The sequence below is a fragment of the Pundamilia nyererei genome, unplaced genomic scaffold (genome assembly GCF_000239375.1).
Source record: "Pundamilia nyererei isolate P.nyererei 1_Seehausen unplaced genomic scaffold, PunNye1.0 scaffold00069, whole genome shotgun sequence".
Lineage (NCBI taxonomy): Eukaryota > Metazoa > Chordata > Actinopteri > Cichliformes > Cichlidae > Pundamilia > Pundamilia nyererei.
Genome location: NW_005187470.1, coordinates 2,655,507 through 2,664,884, shown reverse-complemented (window position 1 = coordinate 2,664,884; position 9,378 = coordinate 2,655,507).

Sequence of the window (9,378 nt, the reverse complement as noted above, 5' to 3'; positions counted from 1 at the left end):
AAGAAGAAGAAGAAGAAGAAGAAGAAGAAGAAGAAGAAGAAGAAGAAGAAGAAGAAGAAGAAGAAGAAGAAGAAGAAACATGCCAAGAACCAAGTGGTACAAACAAAATAATAAGGCTTATCAACCCGAAAAATAGAGTCATGTGCCAAGACTCAATTATTTGATGTCGTGATTACAGTGGCGTGACTTTTTTCCCTCCACTGTGGCAGTAAGGTAGGTGTGTCTATCAAGGTGTGCCTCCCTGTTGCATTTCTCTATGATGTAATGAACTTTTATAGCGCTGGTGGATCTGTAATAAACTGTATTTTATGAATTTGTTCTGTCGACACAGAAAAGCAGCTCTATGTGATTTCAAAATTGTTTTTTTTAATGAATTTGGACATAAGTTGGATTTTAAGACATTTTAATGGATGCGCATGGCTTTGAGTCTGTCTTGCTGTGATCATAAAGTGTTCTCACACTCAACTCGACTGTGTGATATTGGAAGGCAGGCTGGTTTCTTGCTTATCTCCATCATTAATCTTAATTTGTCAGAGAAGGCTGAGGTGAAGGTGGCGGGAAAAAAGAGAAGAAGGAGGAGGAGGGCTGAAAGGTAATTGCACCCCTGCTGCTCCATTATGGTGTCATTCCTCTGTTAACAGAAGATAAGATCTTCCCCAAATCACCTGAAGCCAATTCTCCACTTTACCTGCACAGACAGAGAAAATGAGAAAAAGACAGAAAGGGTTTTTGGCTCAGTCTCGCCCAAACAGCGATGGAGACAAATTGATTTAGTCACTCTGTGTAGAATCTTACTTGCCATTTTGTCTGTATGGTATTTGTATCTATACCTACAAGATGCAAATTGTTGACATGTTACAGCCAGAGTGATGGATGGATGCAGGGCTGAGCACTTTCTCTGCCCCATGCCGCATGACACTATGGTTGATTAATGTGGTCTTGATTGGCGGGTGCGATCACTGGTTCAAGGAAGGATGGATACATTTAACCTACTGACACAACACGAGGTTCAGTTGAATTGGAGCCATTTGACCCAGACACAGAAACAGTTAACATCAAAAACAGTCAGTCAATCTCATAGGGCTTTTTTTTTTCATTAAAGGACATGGCAGGACTTTCAGATGCTGTTCATCTACTGTAGGTAGGTTTTTACCTCCATATGTCCAGTTTCCTCATTTTTTTAAGGACACACTGCACACTGTGACAGGATATGTTAAGTTTTTGGCTAATAGTTCTTTGGGAATCAACTTGTTGGTGCAAAAATACTCTTTTATGTCTGTAAAACTGATCTCTTTAACAGGCTGCTAATAAGAAAGTATCTGAAGATTCTTTTGAAGGTTCTTTGATAAGATGTTTTATATCCCTTGAGTTTGGTGTCTAATTTTTCCTTCTTATCCTTGAATGATTCGTGATTCATTCACTGGCAATGACATAACAAACGAAAACACATTTTTCTGAAAATTGTCAAGTACAACAACAGGAATAAAGAAAGAGTTTTAAAAAAAAGAGTCAGTGTCCAAAGAAGAAGTCCAAAAGACTTTAAGAAAAAGTATTTTTTAAATTAAAGGACAGTCTGTTTCCGTGGAAATAAAATGTGAAGAGGTGAGTGGTGGCTCGACTTTTGCACGGTACTGTGTATCTGTCAAGAAATTTTCTATATATATAGCACACATTGCTTCTCTTCCAAAAGTCACTGAATTTTTTAAACAAAATATACCAAGTCTACATAATCACACTTTTTACACAGGAGGAAAACCTTTCAGGATAGTGAGGTACTCAAGCACAGCTCAAGGGGGCAGCATACAATAACTAGATCAACTGAATGAAACAAACCCCTTGACACCTTTGTTACCATAGATGCAGATTTGTAGCCAAATAACCGGGAATTGATTATGGGAATAGTTTTTAATTGTTATACTTTTTGCATGAAATCACATTTAAGAGTAAATAACTTCAATTATATATGTGGAATAGGCTTGTGATGTTCCAGAAAACATGTGGGACTTTAACAGTTTTTCATTTCCCTTCATGTTTTCACTTTTGAGGTTATTCTCTTTCTCAGTGAGATATTACAAGTCTTCTGTGTGAAGGAGCGGCCCTAAGAGTCACTGGAGTGGGACACAAATCCATAGATCATAAACACTCAGCTGTAATTCTGACACTCCGTCACAGATAGCAAGCTGCTCTCCAATCCATATGGTCATAAAATTACAGAGATTCCAGCAGTCTGCACCCTTGGACAGGACATATAAATTCTCGCCTGCCTTACAGTATTTTCTTACCCTGGTTTGGGAATGAAACACTTTTCTGTGCAAAGAATCTGTGCAGTTTAGCCAAAAAAAATGTGCAAAAGCAATGTAAGCTTTAAGGTAACAAATAATACATGCAGGGAAAAAAGTTGTTTCTTATATTTTTATGTCCAAATAATAGTTTAATTTGGGTTTTTTAATCCATGTTGAACTGTCAAAGCACTCAAAATGTCATGTGATCGGCTCCTGTCAAGGCTCTCAGAGCCTCTGAGTGTGTTTTACAGAAGCCAGATGGGGAGAAGTACCAGAATAAAGTGCATCAAGTGCCCCCTATTGTGCTTCATGAATGGATTAAAGGATTTGCAAAGGTCTGTCATAAGGCCTTCAATCATTGCCACACCTGCCTGAAATTTACAGCACCGACTGTAGGGGGAGGGAAGAGCCTTTGCGATGTTGTCACAAGGAGTATAACTTAATCTGTCAAGTCATTCAGCTTAACATCAACACCTTGAGCAACAAGAGCAGAGATTTAAACCATGACATAAGACACTGCAGATTATCACAGCGCCTCGGTCGATGAAGTTCATGTTTGGGAATGTTGCTGCAATTCAATACTTTCACACTCCATTATTCATCAGGTTTTCCACATCTCGTCTGCTGAGTTGCTGTGGCATTTTAACTTGTGATGCAAAGCCTTGAAAGCTGCAATCACGCGTCTGTCTTTCTAAGAAACAGAGGTTCTTTGAATCAAGTCGAACTTGATATTGCTTTTTAAATTTCTAACTTCTGCATAAGAAACAATGCAGCTTCTCTTCAGGAGACAATGTCCCATGTCAGATGTGGAGACATGGTGTCTGAGCGCTGGACTGATCAGAAATCCTCAGGGCTGTTTGCATGTACATGAAACAATTTGTCAGCCAATATAACCGACTGACCTCCTGCTGACCACAGCCATGACCTTTATCCACTAAAAGATAAATGGGGCTAAATTTAATATTCTTTTTGAAGTTATAGCCTCTCCAGAAATAAATAAACTCTTATATTTCGATGTGAAACAACTGACATAGACAAAGCATAGACAGCATGAAGCAATTGGCTGTATGTAACCTGTTTCCCATTCTACCTGAGCTTTTCCTTCACCCACTCATTCCCTGATTCTCAGCTCTGTCTGAGCTATCAAGCAAAAAGCAAAATGACGTTGGAAACCGCCATCTTTACTATACAGTTGCAACCACCATCTTTAACATACAGTCTTTGTTAAGAATCAAGAGAGGTGGCTACGTGCAAAACAAAAATAAAACAAAAAAAGTTCATCTGTAAGTAGGTTATTCGAAGCATGTCGAAGCACAGTTTTTACACATAATACCAGACTGATCAGCCAGGCCAATGTTAGTATTTTTAACAAAAAAATGCAATAGGTATGAAGTGATTTGCAGTGGTTTGCCCACCAGATAGCAATGGCAAATTAATTGTTTAACATGAAATCTGTAACTTGGTTCTAAAATCTAAAAGTTCTGCTCTGTGTGTTAATGTCATGACACATGAATATTGGATTTTTGAAACAATTCCAGTGTCAGCTTCAAAAATCAGTTGCCACATGCATACATGAAGCGAGGCATGAAAAATTATGCACAGGAACATGCACACAAAGCACAAAGATTAAATAGGGAAAAACTCAGCCATGCGCAAAATATATTAAAAGTAGTCTAAATAAAAGCTGGATTTTTTTGTGCTTTTCCCTAAAAAAAAAAAAAACAGCCAAAAGTAATAATGGTGGAGATAATGCTCCCTGACCTTTCTTCACCCTCTGTGTCAACTCATCACCTCCTAGTTGGATGTCAACGAAGGGAAGAAGAGCAGAGAGGGGTGAAGTGGGAAAGAGGTAGAAGGGGAGCGGGCTGGCAGGAGATGGATGGGGGTGGGTGAAGGGATCACCTTGCCAAATCCGCTGTGAAGGTCTCTGTTCTGTGCACTTAGTGTAGCAGCCGGAGCCAACACCTAGCAATGTGTAGGTCTCCCTGGGGCGACACTCAGGCCCTGGCCTCCCTGCCATTGTCATCTGTCCGTCTCTCAGCCAGTCTCTCCGTCCACAAATCTTGCCTGGAGGAAACTTACTTCCTCCTTCTGCATTCTTCCTCCCTCCATTACCCCCAGGAGGAGCAGGAGATGTGTTGGAGGGAACTCCCATGCAGGGTCAAGGGAGTATCGATGTCGAATCCTTAATGTCCGCATCTTACCACTAATTAGAAAATCTATCAAACAATATCAGACATAATAAACGAGAAAAAGCATATCCTCACATTATTTCAGCTGCTGAATATATGCCAGTGACATAAGAGTGATAAGATGTAATCACACCTCACTGACTGGAATGGCAAATATGTCATCGTCCTGAGACAGGGTCTAACCGGGCCATTTCAATGAGTGCACCCATGTCAGGGTGATGTATGGATGCAGTAACACAACCTCTGTGAAGGCATAGGGGGGGAAATGCTGCACTGCCAACCTGCTTCTCAGATCCTGAGCAGGAGAATGGGGGCTGCATGTAAACATTTAAGACGCGTCACTCATTTCTCCTCTGGTGATTTATAGCCAGCCTGGATGCTCATCCTACCAGTACTTATGTGTAAAAATCTGACAGAAAGCCCCACTAGGGGTCTAAATTTATTTAAAAACTTACATATAAATAAAAGTGATGAAAATAGACATCAGATAGCTAAATAGAAAGGTCAGTCATTCTGCTTTTAACACTCTGGATTACACCTTCAGAGGTTTGTCTGACAAAACCCTGCCCTTTGGCTGGTTATACATTTTGTGAAGCTTGGTTCTCTTAATGGAAATGGCTTGGGAACTCATTTGTGAGTAACAGCAAGGGAAAAAAACTAAGTCCTGGAGGAATTTCTTCCCCTGGGGATCCTTAAGTGATGTCCATCTTCTCTCAGTCATTCAGAGCTGAAACAGGAGAATGTGCCTGACACTTTGAGAGCTCTTAATCAGGATCTCTTAAGAAATCTGTTTTATCAGAATCCCACTGTGTGTTTAAAGATTCAGAAAGGCAATTAGCCATGCAGATAGTATGATTTTTTTTAATGTGCTCACTCCTGTTTGGGGGCTGTTGTCCTGTCAGTGTGCAGAGTGCATATTTGCATTGTGAACAAAAGGCTGCAAAAGATTTTCCTGAAAAATAAAATATTGCTCTGTGAAAATTTTGAATGCAGTGAAAACATCACGTATTAGCAGTCGGATTCCAATTCCTGGGAAGTACAAGCCATCAAATTTGCATAAGAAAATTAAATCTTTTAAATTCCGGTTTTCTGAATGTAGTTTTAGTTCACAGCATAAAATAGTCAGGAAAAATTGTTTACGGTTTAAAAACTCATTTAAAGAGAAACAACTGGGCAAATCAACAGCTTTATAGTTACTCTAATTTTAATCAGTGACACAACCTGCCCAGCAGAGGTCCCCAACCCCTTTCCTCCCTCTAAACAGAAACTAAAAACCTCTCCATGCCAAAGCAGCATAGAGACAGAGGATCCTAAAGCACAATAAAATAGGAGATGTATGGGAACCATTGAGGTAGAAATGTCTGCAGTGATTTATCCCAGCGTGCCTTTCCCAGTTTCGACTCAGACATGCCTACATGTGAAGATTTAAATGTGAGATACAGGTGAGGAAATTCAAGATGACCCCGACTGAAACTATGAAATATGGGAGCATAAATGTACATTCTGTCAAAGAGGGTAAAATATCATGTGGGTAACACATACTGTACCATAGAAGAACCCCTGCCAGCTCCTGGAACAGTGCCCATACTGTGATCTGGGAGTATTTGCTTGCTGTATTCTCAAAAAGTTGCTCATTTTATACCCCGCCCCACAGGATGAATCTCTAGTTCATTACCTGGATAACACGAGCAGAAAAACAGTTTAGTAGGTGACTCCAAACATTATTGCCTGTGCTTTTTTAAAGGCTTTCTAATCCTTTAAGTATGACACAAATACTTAACAAAGGAATGCTTCTTCTCTGTGATTAAGCACAACCCGCTGAGAAGAGGCTTCTACTTGCCATAAGATGTCAAAATAATCAGCTCAAAATGCTCAGGAGCTGCTTTGCCTCAAAGAGCTGGTCATGATTTGTGACAAAGCCAGAGTGTGTAACCAGGAAAACAAGGACGGTGCGAACCAACAGTGATAAAATAAACAGCCAAATACACACTGGGTGAAATATATAGCTTATATACAGGTTTTCCAATCTTTTCTGACAATTTATAGAAAAAAACTGATTATTCATGGCAGTTCTGATTTTGATTGTCACATTTTTCGAAGTTCCTTTTTTCTCTTGTTCTTATCTCTTTATTTTGTGTTTTTTAACAGATGCATGAAATTGACTCATTTTGCAAGTTGAAGTCAAGCACATAACATTTTACATTATGAATGACTTCAATTCTAAACTGCAGCAGAGGTGACCATCACCCAGGAAGGTTATTAGAATATAAAATTTCTCAAGCCATCCCCTATGTGAATCTCCAATGCTGTTTACTGTAAACTAAAGTCGATCCTGACATGCAGGTGCTCTTCCCTCTAACTGTGTTGTAGGAAAGTGTAATGCATGTAATCCACACCTGAGAGAGGAAATCAGATTGTCTCAAAATTGAAATCATCACTTCATACGCAGATCTTGTTAAGCAATGTCAGGCTTTAATTTAGCCTGAGAATCTTCTTTCCCAGATATTCATTCAATAAGTTCATAGCTGACTTATTTAACAGCCTTTCACGGCAGAATGAATGAGCACATGGGCTCTGTTGGAAAGCCTTGAGATATATGATATTGACTTTGGCAGAGTAGTGTAATCAAGTAAGCGCTATATATCTTTTCTTGCACTGACAGTTTCCCCTGCTCTAGCATGAGGCTGGCTTTTAATCAGAAACAACAGCGTACATCCGATCAGGCTTTTCACACCAGAACCAGGGCAGTGTCATGCTGCTACAACATCAACATTATCTCAAAATACCAGTTTTTGCCCATAATATCTGGAGCCTTTTTGGGGTTATCTCAGTAAATGAGCAATCCAATTCATGGAACACACACACACACACATAGGCTTTCATGCATCTGCAGTCAAAAACACATGCAATTGTTGCTTCTATTACATCCATGAGCAGCATGCTTCAGCTGAAGATCATTTTAAACAGTCTGCTGTCTCTGAGGTCTATCTGTGCACTTTAGCAGGTGGCTCTTTTCATTAAACCTAAATGCCCGATGGCTGTGCTGTTCATTAAAGGCTGTCCAGTAATATGGGCCTGAGATGATTGCCCCTGCAGTGGTTAAATATAGTGGTTGGACAAGGCCTCTGCCACCAAGTAATGAAAAAAGTCAGTAGAGCCGGGGCTATTACGCTGTCAGCGCTCATACCATTACAGACCATTAAAAACATCACAACTCTCTGATTCATCCTCATTATATTTATTGGATAGATGGCTTGGTCTAATTGTAGAAGCAGTCCAACCCCTGCATAGTTCAACATGTGTCATCTATGTGTAGCCATGCAGGCACTCTGTGTTACTGAATAATAGCACAGAGGGTCTGATCAATTCAAAACAAAGATGTGCAATTATGATATATTTAGACTTTTAAAGATGTGGAACTTGCACCATTTTTGTGTTCATTCCATAAAACAAGAGAACAAAGCTGTAAATATTGTCATTAGTGCTGGACCCACATGAGCTCCCAGTGTTGACATGTACGCACAGGGCAGTGTGCCTGGCTTATTTAACAGAACGGAAATTAACCTCTTGTCACCTTCCCTTAATCACAGTCTTTCCACAGCGCTATGCATCCACTTTTGACACTGCTGGACTACAAGGGCTACCTTTTCCAAAGGGTGCCTTAAAAATCCAGCTACACATGCCTCAACACCAGAGAAGTCCTGAGATATACCCAAACAAAGCATCCTCTGACTGCTCATTTGCGAAGGTCATTAATGTCTAATCATATTTAAATGACTCTCAAAGAGGCGTCTGAGTAGATCACCAGTATGCAGATGGGGGAAGAGGGGAACTTGCCCTCCGGGACTTGTTCTTTTGTCTTACCTCCTGGTTTGAATCCCCTGTGGGACTGTAGACATGTCATGGCACATCAGCCTGCAGACAGAGAGCTACCTGACTGGGACAGGGACTGATACTACAGCAGACAGGCAGACTACCTTTATAGACACCCCCTAGATACACCCCCACCAAGCCACCTACACACACATACACTCACACACATTGTGATTTAAATGTTGAACACAAGAGCTATTAGCATAATGATAAGATGTAGTGACACCTCCCTTTGAATTCTACCAGGTAGCCTTGAAGCCGAGTGTAATGAAAGGGATAATTATATAATTTATACAGGGAGGGTCACTGACAGCTAAACAAAGCTATTCGGCTAAGGTCTGACCTACCTAATTAAGAGAGTAGGCCATCAGTCTTGATGTCCCTGTCAAAGATTTGATCACTGGCAGTTTAAAATACATAAAAATGAATGTTGTCCAGCAGTTTTTAATAGCCCATAAGACACATAGTCTGCATATTTTTTCAAATCCAAAGAAAACTACTTAGTATTTTTCTGGATTAAAGAAGCCTAAAGAAAACAATATTACGTTGTCACAATCATTCACTTATTCATTGGCTTTTAACAGTTTTCCAAATGTTTTAACGACAATTTCAAATCCTACTTCACACTGAGATTCGTGGGGGGGGGAGCCCCCTTAAAAGCATACACTATAGGTTATAATACAACATATAATAAAATCACTAATGACCATGAAACGTCCCCACTTTGTTACTCACATTTAATTTTATTAATTATTTTCAAATGGTATTGATTTATTTTTCTTTTATTTGAAGATAGAATTTTATATAAATCACATTATGAACAAACCTTAAGGACAGAAACAGGACTGAAAGTTTGGTAAGTGTATCACTGAGACTTTTGGCAGACAGTAAAAGAAAAAATGATTTTTAAAAAGCTGCTTCCTGTGTTTTATTGGATAATACAAAATGTAACTAACGGATGAGAAACACCTTTGTTGATTGTTTTGATTATTTTTTCCATCCATCCATCCATCTTCATCCGCTTTATCCGG